The following is a 10,315-nucleotide window of genomic DNA, read 5'->3' on the forward strand; positions in this document are numbered from 1 at the left end:
TTCCTGGGAATTGGATGCTAGGATGATACCTTAGGTAGCAATCAGGAAGACTAGGAAGGTCCTGAGATCCATAATGCTTTGCTCAGGGTCACATACCTGGTTTAATTAATGTAGGGGCCATCTCTGATCCCAGTTCTGTGTCCTCAAAATTGGAACAGTGACTGTACTCAGACCTGTAAGGGACTTGGGGTGGGCTGTGTGAGTCAAACTATGTCAACCTATCCTATGACCTAGACTGGAGGGTGGGGGTGCAACATCCTACTAGACATTGGGGAGGGCTTGTCTGAAGAAGATTTTCAGTTGCGAGTACCACCAGAGATGCCCTCACTTTGTGGATGATGGACCATAGAATGTTGAACCCTGATGACCAGATGTCCACATTCCAAACCAACTGTAGCCAGATCATTTCTCTGGAGACCCTGTAGATAAAAGAACACTCTCTGGCTGTCTCCTACTATGTGGAGGTTCAGGATGCAAGAGAGCCCAGAGTAGAGGCATACACAATATAAAGAGACACTGGGTCAACTCTCAACCAAGATGCTTCTGGAAATTTTACCAAAGGACCTCAAAGAGGACACAGAGCAGGCAAGGGCAGGCAATGGTAGGTCACCTCAACTACTCTGATCCCCCACAGATAAAACCAGCGTGTGTGTGTGTGTGTGTGTGTGTGTGTGTAGCTATATTTTTTCAAGCTGTTTTCACTTAGCTGTAGGCCAATGAGTACATTACCAGGTTGTTTCCATTTTCATATTTAAACTGACCCTTCTTTGTTCCAACCCAGTGTGAAAATGAGTCAGCCGCCATCCTGGAGAAGCGCAGCATGGTAGTGAACCTCAAGGCAAGCATACTGGAGAAGCTGGTAGGCCACCTGGTATCTTCCCTGATGTTTGTGGACCCCCTTTTCATCTCTATCTTTCTGTGCATCTATAGACGTTATGCTACCACCCAGCAGGTTCTCGACCTGCTCTTCACAAGGTGAACACTACCTCCAAGTCCAGAGGATTCCCCCACCTCCTTTCTGTGGCTAGGGAATTCCCTGTGTGATTGTGGAGGTTGGAGTGCTCAGAGGACCACACTTACGGCGTATTGGTAGGACTAAGTGGGATGAGCCCTGGGAGTACTTGCTCAGCACCTATCCACAGAATCTGCTTTCCAAGAATATGATCTGTTCTATGTGAATCCCAACTCAGCTTGAAGAATCTCAGATCCTTGGTCCTCACTTATCTGAGGCCTCTCACAAACCAATTTCCCACTTGAAATGGATCTCCTTCATTTTATGGAGATGCCCCTGATCTAGCTATGTACAGATCAGATTTATCTGGGGGTGGGATGGCATCCCCATATCCACTAAAGTATGTAGGATGGAACTGGTTTTTCTGAAATATATGAGGCACAAAATGTGTGCCAGTAGATTGCCAGACACTCACCATAAGTTGGTAAAAGAGTGTAGAGAGTGGATTATGAGAAGCCTATGAGAACTGGACATAAGCAAGATAAGTTTCAGCTCAACTGCTTTCATCTGTAGGCCGAGATTGGCACAGCCTGGCAGCAGAACACCTGCTTCTCCTAAATTGTTTACATTCAGAGAGGTAGGAACACAGGTTTCTCCTGTTACAATTGTTAGGAAAACGCTGCAAACCGCACACAAAGGAGGCTCACGAGAGTTATCTCATGTCCAAAAGTTTAATAAGCAGGGTGGCTGGCTGAGAGAAAATGGCGCAGCAGCTTCTCTTGGCTGGTCTGGTCTTAAGTAGCATTTGGGAGAAAGCAAGGGACAAGGGATGGTCTTTGATTTGCAAAGGAAGAGACCAGCTGTAGGAGCAAGGTCTCTGGCAAAGGATGAGGTGGGAGATAAGAAACAGGGAGCCTTGATCGGCAGAGGATGAGACTGGCTGATGAAGCAAGGTCTAGGGGTGGATAAAGGAAGGGAGGTGGGAGATAAGGAACGGTGAGCTGTGTTTTTCAAGGAGTGAAACCAGCTGTGGCTTAGGCTGCAGAAGAGGCAGTTTCCATAATTCCCCCATTTTTTGTTTAATAGAGAGGGAGAGAGGAGAGACATTGGGGTGCTGTTTCATCCTCTGGCCGCTTCCGGCTGGTGGGGGGCGGCACATGCTCTCAAGTGGGGTCCTTTAGGGTGCAGTCTTCATAGGGGTTGATGTGGGGGTCCCCTTGGTGGCCCCAGAGAGGTTGATATCCTTGGAGGAGGAGTTGATTGAATCTTTGGTAGATGGCGGCAGATATGCGATCTAGTAAAAAATTTTGTAAAGTTTTTATAATGCAAGGGAGAAAACTCAGGAGGGTAAAGACAACAATAAGGGGTGCTAGAAAAGGCAAGAGCCAAGAGAGCAGAGGAGATTGAGTCCAGTTTAGGAAAGAGAAGTTTTTAGTTCGGTGAAGTTGAATTTCTTCACTTAAGCAAGACAGGGTATCAGTATTTCATTCTACTAGGCCGGACTCATTAATATAGTAACAACATTCTTCTCAGAGGAAAAGGCAAGTGCCTCCTTTTTCAGTGGTTAAGAGATCTAGGGTCCTGCAGTTTTGTAAGGCAACCTGAGCTAATGAGGTGTGTTGTCACTGAAGGGAGGCCAGAGAAACTGAGGTTGAGTCAAGGGCGACCTGTAGGCATTCCTCAAGATCTCTTGCAGAGATGACACTATGGCCCAGGGCTCCACCTGCAAACCCAGTGGTGCAATGGAGGAGGCCAGGCTAATTCCAAACATTGTGAGTAGGAAGGCAGCTCGTGATTGTCAGGGAGAGTATAGTCAGAAGAATTCAGCCATTCCATGGAGAGTAAGTTGAGGAACTGTTATTACTGAAAGGCAGGGGCCTGGAGTAGAGGCATTTATACAGGTGTGTAAGGAGCCGCTGCACCAGAGGTTTAGTCCAGAGGGTGGGAAAGTTTGAGTAGTTATAGAGACAATAGAGTGACAGAATTTGAGGAAACCAGCCCCAGAAGAGGAGTGGACAGAGGTGTAATAGCAGGTGTAGGAGGGAAGTGAGTATTGGTTTGGGTCGGTTTCCCACAGAGGTATAGAAGTCAAAGGGGGTGGCACTTAGAGCTTCAGACGTAGAGGTGGGGACAGGGATAGAGAGGTTGATGGGCACTGCCGCGAGCAGAGAGCTCTGGAAGGAGGCATACAAGAAACAGTGGGTAGTGTTTATGGAACTGGTGGAGTTAAGAAACTGTATAGAGGTTTCTATAATTTGGATCCAGGATGATAGGGTTGTGTGTGTGTGAGCTTTGGGGAGTTGGTCCTGGAATGTCTGCTCAGCTTCTAAGATGCTTGAGGAGAGTTCTATCTGTGATTAGGGTGCCATAACCCATTCCCTAGATATAAAGAGGGTTCCTGAGGGTTGTGAACTAGCACCTGAGTGGTACATGGAGACTTTGACCCCATCCTGCCAACACTGGTGCCCAGGATCAGGGGTGTAAAGGAAGAAACCTGAGTCATTATAATAGGCAGCTACCATATTACCTGTTAGACGCTGTTCTGAGATCCAATGTTTTTTGCAGCTCCAATATGGGCAGCCCCCATATTCCTCTGACCATTTAGCACCCTTTTTACAATATGCTTGGATTTGATCAAAGAGGAAGCAGATATAAGGGATGTTGATGTCTATCCCCACAGGATGTGGCACAATGGACTTAGGTGCAAATGGGATGGTGAGAGCCTGACTACACCTTGTAGGGGGGGAAGTTCCCAGAGCCCATGTGATGTGTGATGTCAGCTGAGCCTGGTTTATAGGTTTCTTGGATCTTAAACCTCCAGAGATATGATGGGGATAAAGAGCTGGCCGGGAAGGCAATGAATATCCAGGTTATAAGAATAAGGAAAGTACAAGAAATAGGCTGCAGAGGGCAAGATACCTGAGGCAGAGTGACATGTGATGGGGCCATCTCCACTCAGGGGGAGAAGTTGTCCACAGGCTGACACTCAGGAGAATGGGGATGAGGATAAAAACTACCCCCAGGAAGGGATGGAGTGGAAGCATGGGTGGAGTGGCTTACAGTAAACCAAAGAGTAGGTTGGAAAATGAGTAGATTTCTTCAGGAGTGAAGTCTGAGAGAGTACCTTGGAGATGAAGGTCAGGTATCCAATTTATAAAGCAAGGGTAAAAGAGGTATGAGAGAGGAGGGCAGTCTAAGACCTCAGAATAGAGTGTATATATGAAAAGGTAAAAGTGTGGGCAGGCACTGACAGGAAAGAATGGGAGAGGAGAGGTATAAAGAGTGAGCAGGCGAGATGCCAGGTCCCCAGGCATAGGGCTCCTACTTATGTCCTGGGAATCTCCATATGTCTGTTTCCATCTTCTGGGATCCTAGGGAGGCAGGAGATCTTTATTTTAGCTGGTTCTGTAAGAGATTTATAGGTTTTTTTTGTGGGGTTGCCAGTCTTAGGTTTTGAACATGTACCTGGGAGGAGAAACCTGGTAGCTTTACAGCTATAGGTATGGTAAGGATGACCTTAAATGGACCTTTCCATTTTTGTGTTAGGTGGCTGGGGGTGGCTGTGTCCTTTAGATAGACAAGATCTCCTACCTGGAGAACTGGAGGCACTTTAGTAGCGTCAGAGGGTTGTGGTAGTTGGTTATGAGCATAAGACCAGAGGAGAGAGCAGTGAGAGATAAGGAGAGAGTTGAGGAGAGAGAGGGGAATATTGGGAGGCTTTGGCTGAACTGTGATAGGAAAAAGTGGATGGCCGTAGAGGAGCTTGAAGGGGCTGAGCATAAGTTGTCTCTTTGGGAGAGCCTGGAGCTGGAGAAGGGCTAAGGGCAGGAGCTTTGTCCAATCTAGGTGGAGTTCGAGAGCAAGTTTGGTGAGAGTATTTTTGAGTGTGTGATTGGCACACTCAACCTTGCCTGAGGATTGGAGGTGATAGGGGATGTGAAATCTCCAGTGGATATTTAAGGCTTATGCCAGCTTTTGAGAAATAGAGGAAACAAAGTCGGGCCCATTGTCTGACTGAATGGAGGCCTGGAGGCCAAATCATGGGATGATATCTGTGACCAGGATTGTTGTTATTCTGGAGGCTCTTTTATTAGTTGTGAGAAAGGCTTCCACCCATCCTGTGAAGGTATCGACCAGTACCAGGAGGTATTTGATTTTCTTTACTCGGGGCATGTGGGTAAAATCCACCTGCCAGTCCATGGCAGGGAGGCATCCTCTGGCTTGGTGCATGGGAAAGGGAGGGGGCCTAACATTGGAGTTAGGATTTGTATGCTGACAGATAGAGCAAGACTGGGTGATATGTTTAAGGTATTGTATGTCTTCTGTTGATAGGGAAAGAGACTGATGGAGAAAGGAGCAGAGAGCATGAAGATTAGGATGAAAAACTGTATGTAAATAAAAGAGAAGAGTTTTGACTTCAGAAGAAGGGAGTGAGAGCTTAGTGAGAGGAGGAAGGGAGGCTGGGGTAAGGGGGTACATGGTCTGGGGTGCACGTTGGAGGGCTGCTCATTTTGCCTCTGTATCTGCTCAGTTGTTTCCTTTGGTAGTAATAGAGGAATCAGTCTGATGAGCTTTACAATGGGTGATGCCTATTTGGGAAGGAAGGCGCGAGGCTTCTAGGACCTGAGTTATTAAGGCAGCATTAATAATGGGGGTTCCTTTTGTAGTTAGGAGTCCCCTTTCCTTCCAGATTGCAGAGTGGGACAACAAAAGTGTGAAAGGCATATTTAGAGTCAGTGTAAATATTAATAGTTTTGTCTTTAGCCAGAGTTAGAGCTCTGGCCAGGGCAGTTAGTTCAGCCTTCTGGGAAGTTGTACCCAAAGGGAGAGGGCATGCCTCAATGACAGTGGAAATAGAGACAAATAGCATATCCTGACTTTTGTTGTCCATTGTGAATAAAGGAGCTGCCATCAATAAACCTAGTGTAGTCAGTCTGAGAAAGGGTGCATTCCTGAACATGGTCTGGACAGGGAAGGAGCTCCTCAAGGATCTTGGGGCAGGAGTGAACAAGGGGTATTGAAGAGAGAGGAAGAAGAGTGGCTGGATTAAGTCAGGGACACGAGATGAAAGTTAGTGTGGGGTCCTCAACCAAGGCCACCTGGAGGACCAGGATACGAGATGGGGGCATGGAGTGAAGTCCTTTATATGTAAGGAGCTCTGAGAGGCTATGAGAGGAGTAAACAGTAAGGTGGGATCCAAAGGTGAGCTTTTTACTCTCTCGAATTGGAAGAGAAGCAGCTGCTAGGGTCCTGAGGCATGGGGCCCATCCCCTGGTTGTGGGGTCTAACTGTTTTGAGAGGTATGCTACTGGAGCAAAGGAGGGCCCTATGTTGTGTCCTAAAACTCCCAGGGAAAATCCCTGTCTCTCAGAGACATAAAGGAAAAGAGGATGAGTGAGGTCTGGCAGGTCAAGCGCCGGGGGCTGTGCCAGGGCTTGTAGGAGGGACCAGAAATGACCTGACCCAGGCCGAGAGGGGTTCAGGGGCTCTGGGATGGGGCCCTTGGATGCCTCATATAGAGGTTTGGCCATTAGACTGAAGTTAGATACACAAGCCCTGAGGTAGCCTGTCAGACCGAGAAAGGAGAGAATTTCAGCCTTGGTGGTGGGGGTACGGAGAGACATCAATAAGGCCTTATGATCTATGGTGATAGCCTTATGAGTAGGGGAGATGGACAGGCCCAGGTAAGTTACCTGGGTGAGAGACAATTGAGCCTTGTTAGGGGACACCCGGTATCCCTTTTTTCCCAGAAAATTAAGCAGGAGGGCAGTGTGTTGTTGGCTATCCTAAAGAGAGGAGCTGCAGAGCAGGAGGTCATCTACATATTAGAGGAGTTTACTTGGGGAGAGATGGAGGTTCAGGAGGTCCCTAGCCAGAGCTTGGCCAAAGAGGTGGGGACTGTCCCAGAACCCCTGAGGCAAAACAGTCCAGGTTAATTGTTGGGAAGTATGAGAATCTGGATCAGTCCAGGTGAAGGCAAAGAAATTTTGGGACTGTGAGTGGACAGGGATAATGAAGAAAGCATCTTTTAAATCCAGGACTGTGAAATGGGGGGTGGTACCAGGGATAAGAGACAGGAGAGTGTAGGGGTTAGGTACCACTGGGTGTATAGGAGTCATTGCCGCATTGATTAAGCGGAGGTCCTGTACCAGCCGGTAGGACCCACTGGGCTTTTTTTACAGGCAGAATAGGAGTGTTATAGGGACAGTGAGTTGAGTGAAGCAGGCGCTTAGCAAGAAGGTCAGAGACAATAGGCCTGAGCCCCTGTAGGTGAGTTAGAGAGATGTGATAATGAGATTGATTTGGGAAAGTAGAAGGATCTTTGAGAGTAACAAAAACTGGCTCATGATGTGAGGCAATGGAGGGATTTTTGAGATCCCATACAATGGGATCTACTAATGTTGCTGGTAAGGGCAAGGAGTTGAGAGAAGCTTGTGGAAGCAAGGCACCTGTGATGGCAAGGAGGGAGCGTGAGGATGGAGATGAGGGGTTGATGGGTCACGGCTTTTGGAGGCTGAGTGTAAGGTGAGAGTGGCCTGAAACTTTGTTAAAATGTCTCTTCCTAAGAGTGGAGTGGGATAATTAGGTAGCACTAGAAAGGAATAGGTAAAGAGGGTATCTCCCAGTATGCAAGTTAAGGGAAAGGTCATTAAGGGCTGGGTAGGAGTTCCCGCCACCCCAACTGTGGAGGTTGAAGAAGGCTTGGTAGGTTCCCAGAACTCCAACAAGGCAGAAAAAGTGGTGGCGGTGTCTAGGAGGAGAGAGATAGGCCTACCGTCAATTATGGCCATTACCCTGGGCTCCCGTGAAGTTATGGTCGTTGGGCCTGGGAGTCCTGTGCTCCATCAGTCTTCTGCAGTCGCTAGTCCTGGAAAATCAGTTAGGGAGGAGGAACATTGAGGGGGTCTAGATCCCCCGCCTTGAGAGGTGGAGGGGCAGTCCCTCGCCCAGTGGCCCTCCTTTTGCACGTAGTACATGGTCCTGGTGGGTGGCATATCTTAGGACAGACGTGGGCCCAGTGTCCCTCAAGGCCACACTGAAAACATGGGCTGGGAGGCCTTTCGGATTTCCCCTGGCCTTGTGAGTTGGGAGCCGGGGGGTTTTGCTGGAGGGCTTGGGCCAACATCTGGAATTTGGTCTTATCTCTCCTCTCCTTATCAGCCCATTTTTGTTCCCCACAGTAATTACAAACCTTAAAAGCCACATTTAAAATTTCAGCCTGTGGAGTGATGGCCATTTCCCAGCCTTTTAAGTTTTTTTCTTTTATCTGGGGCTGACTGGGAGATAAAGTAGGTAATAAGGATAATTGTCCCGTCCTTAGTTTCAGGGTCAATTTTTGTGTGGAGTTGTAACGCCTCTGTAAGTTGGGACAAGAAGCTGGCTGAATTTTATTTTTCCTCTTGTTGAACTTCTCTGAGTTTGTCAAAATTACCAACCTTTTGGGCAGCCCTCTTTAACCCTGCCACTAGGCAGGTGACCATCTGGTACCTGGAAGTTAGGTCATTAATTTGATAGTCCCAATGGGGTTCTGCCTCTGGAACTGCCAGCATTCCCATGGGGTGGGCAAGGATGGTACAGTGAATCTCATCTGTATGTGTCTTAGCCATGTCCCAGACCTTTCATCTGGGAGGAGGGTTAAGGAGAGGAAGGTATAAATTTCATGCCAGGTGAGGCTATAGGATTGAGCCAAATATTGAAATTCTTTAATATAAGAGTCATGGTCAGTGGTGTAGGAACCGAGGCGATTCTCAATCTGAGACAGGTCTGTGAGAGAAAAGGGAACATGAACTTGCAGGATACCCTTAGTGCCAGCCACCTCCTGGAGAGGGTAGAGAGAAGCCAGCTGGCTGGGGGGGCCATGAGAGCGAGTGTGTGGGGGACTCAGGGGATCCTGTGGCTTTCGGTTGGTAGAAGGGCAAGTGGAAGGGGGAGCAGAAGGAGGAGTGGAGGGACAGGTGGAAGAAGAGGCAGGGGAAGCAGCTAGAGAAGTGGTGGGGGCCAGCTACTGAGCAATGGAGGCTCATGTCTGATAAGGTGGAGGCTCATGTCTGATAAGGTGGAGGCTCATTAGCAGGATCGAAGGAAGGGAGAGCATCAGGGTCAAGGAGGGTAATTGGGGTTTTTGTAGCCTGAAGGACTTGGGCAGGGGAGCAAGAGGTGCAGAGAGAAGTTTTAGAGCAGAGATAAGAAAATGCTAGGACATAGGGAATTTCCTGTAATCTCCCAGTGCATTCACAGAAGTTATAGAGATCCCTGAGAATGTTAGGGTCAAGTGTGCCATCTAGTGGCCACTTAGAGTTATTGTCCAATTGGTATTGTGGCCAAACCAGATTGCAAAGAAAAATGAGTCTTTTTGTCTTTAGATCAGGCGAGAGCCATAGGGGCCTGAGGTTGGCCAGCAGACATCCCAGAGGGATGTGTGAGGGAATTTTGGAAGGTCCAGTGTCCATGGTGAGACCTGGTCCGAGGAAGAATATGGCAGGCATCCTCGAGATATTCCTTTCCTAGACGAAACAGAGAAGTGGAGGGACCTCAAGGGAACATCTTCACTGAGTGATCACCCACGCCCCAGGAACCCGGTTCCTGAGCTGAGTGAGTCAGGACCTAGTACTAGGATTTCCCAACCGAGAGAGAGAACCACAACTCATGGTGCGGCAGCGCGAGGGAACTCAACAAGGGAGGACCGAGTAAATCAGCCGGTGGTGGGTGAGTTACAGGAAGCTCACTGACCTTGAGGAGGTTCCCTGTGAGCAAGAGTGGCCATGATGGCACTAGTCCAGGAACAGGGGTCCCAGCAAAGCAGCTCAGATCCCAGTAAGTTTATCCAGGCTTAAGGAAGGCAGCTCTCACCTACGTAGCATTGGTAGGCTGATATAAACCCTCAGCTCAGCACCCCTATATAGTGGATGTCTGCCTTGTGGCCAAAGTAGGCTTGGGAGTGCAGTATATTTTGGGAGGGCCTGAGTCACAGACTGGGAGAGCAAGATCGATGCTGCAAGCTTACCTGGTCCTGGCCAATGCCCCAATTGTTAGGAAAACTCTGCACACTGCACAAAAAGAAGGATCACGAGAGTTATCTCATGTCCAAAAGATTAATAAGCAGGGTGGCTGCACAAGAGAAAATGGCACAGCAGCTTCTCTCAGCTGGTCTGGTCTTAAGTAGCATTTGAGAGAAAGCAAGGACAAGGGGTGGTTTTTGATTTGCAAAGGAAGAGACCAGCTGCAGGAGCAAGGTCTCAGGCAAAGGAGGAGGTGGGAGATAAGAAACAGGGAGCCTTGATCGGCAGAGGATGAGACTGGCTGAGAAGCAAGGTCTAGGGGTGGGTAAAGGAAGGGGGGTGGGAGATAAGGAATGGTGGGTTT

General features: G+C 48.5%; 1 long non-coding RNA gene across 1 annotated transcript; it reads right to left on the bottom strand.

Moving 5' to 3' along the window:
• Positions 1-1,749: 1,749 nt before the first annotated feature.
• Positions 1,750-10,098, bottom strand: LOC141421325 (uncharacterized). The gene is made up of 3 exons (XR_012445921.1): positions 9,957-10,098; positions 7,747-7,820; positions 1,750-2,246 (listed from the first exon to the last, which is right to left on the bottom strand). It is a non-coding gene; the product is annotated as an uncharacterized lncRNA (long non-coding RNA).
• Between the last annotated feature and the right edge of the window lie 217 nt (positions 10,099-10,315).

The sequence above is a fragment of the Castor canadensis genome, chromosome 3, assembly GCF_047511655.1.
Source record: "Castor canadensis chromosome 3, mCasCan1.hap1v2, whole genome shotgun sequence".
Lineage (NCBI taxonomy): Eukaryota > Metazoa > Chordata > Mammalia > Rodentia > Castoridae > Castor > Castor canadensis.